Below are 246 nucleotides of genomic sequence, written 5' to 3' on the forward strand. Positions count from 1 at the left end.
ATATATATATATACATATATATGGTTTATTGTCCCATTAGGTCTCGGTCTCCAGTGTTCCCCCTTAACACACAACAACTGTTTATATACAGAGCTTCCAGTCCACAGAATGGAAACAACCACAACACTGTCACAGTTCATATCAAATTCTCAGGCTCACAACTTACTGTTTTGGTTCACTCGCAGCCACCTCATAGTATCACAGCAGGCAGCTGTTTTCAGAGACAAACCCACTGTACCCCACGGC

Source organism: Morone saxatilis, unplaced genomic scaffold (genome assembly GCF_004916995.1).
Source record: "Morone saxatilis isolate NCDOM2014 unplaced genomic scaffold, NCSU_SB_2.0 Contig18, whole genome shotgun sequence".
In the NCBI taxonomy this organism is placed as follows: Eukaryota; Metazoa; Chordata; class Actinopteri; family Moronidae; genus Morone; species Morone saxatilis.